The following is a 914-nucleotide window of genomic DNA, read 5'->3' as shown; positions in this document are numbered from 1 at the left end:
GGGTGAAGAGAGGGGCGGAGCTGTCAACAGATCACCAGCTGGTGGTGAGTTGGGGTGGGGGAAGACTCTGGACAGACCTGGTAAGCCCAAACAGGTAGTGCGGGTAAATTGGGAACGTTTGGAGGAGGCCCCTGTCCGACAGACTCAACTCACACCTCTGGAGCTTTTCGTGCATCCCTGTGGAGGCTGGGGCATTGGTCTTGAGTGGACGATATTCAAAGTTTCCATTGCTAAAGCTGCGGTGGAGAGCTGTGGTCTTAGGGTCTTAGGTGCCTCAAGAGGCGGTAACCCACAAACATCCTGGCGGACACCGGTGGTCAGGGAAGCCGTCCGACTGAGTCTTTCAGGGATATGCTACCAAAGGGCCTGAAGGGCTGCAGCCTCTGCCAGGAAAGAGACAAAACAGTGGGTGTGGGAGAAGTTCAGAGACTTTTGGACGGCACCAAGGTGGTTCTGAAAAACCGTTCACCACCTCAGGAGGGGGGAAGCGGGGAACCATCCTATCTGTGTACAGTAAGGATGGGATCTTGTTGACCTCAACTGAGGAGGTAATAGGGCAGTGGAAGGAGCATTTTGAGGAACTCCTAAATCCAGCTAATACGCCCTCCATGGTAGAGGCAGAGCCAGCTAATACGCTCTATGGTAGAGGCAGAGCTGGAGGATGATGGAGGATTGACATCAATTTCCCTGGTGGAAGTTGCTGAGGTAGTTAAGCAATTCCACAGTGGCAAATCCTAGGGAATGATGAGATCCGTCCAGAAATGCTGAAAGCTCTGGGTGTGGAGCTGTCTTGGTTGACACGCCTCTTCAACATTGCGTGGAGGTCTGGGACGATGCCTAGGGAGTGGCAGACCATGGTGGTGGTTCCCCTCTTCAAAAAGAGGGACCAGAGGGTGTGTGCCAATTACAGGGGT

This window comes from Etheostoma spectabile, chromosome 16 (assembly GCF_008692095.1).
Source record: "Etheostoma spectabile isolate EspeVRDwgs_2016 chromosome 16, UIUC_Espe_1.0, whole genome shotgun sequence".
NCBI classification, from domain to species: Eukaryota; Metazoa; Chordata; class Actinopteri; order Perciformes; family Percidae; genus Etheostoma; species Etheostoma spectabile.
This window is presented reverse-complemented; position numbering follows the sequence as displayed.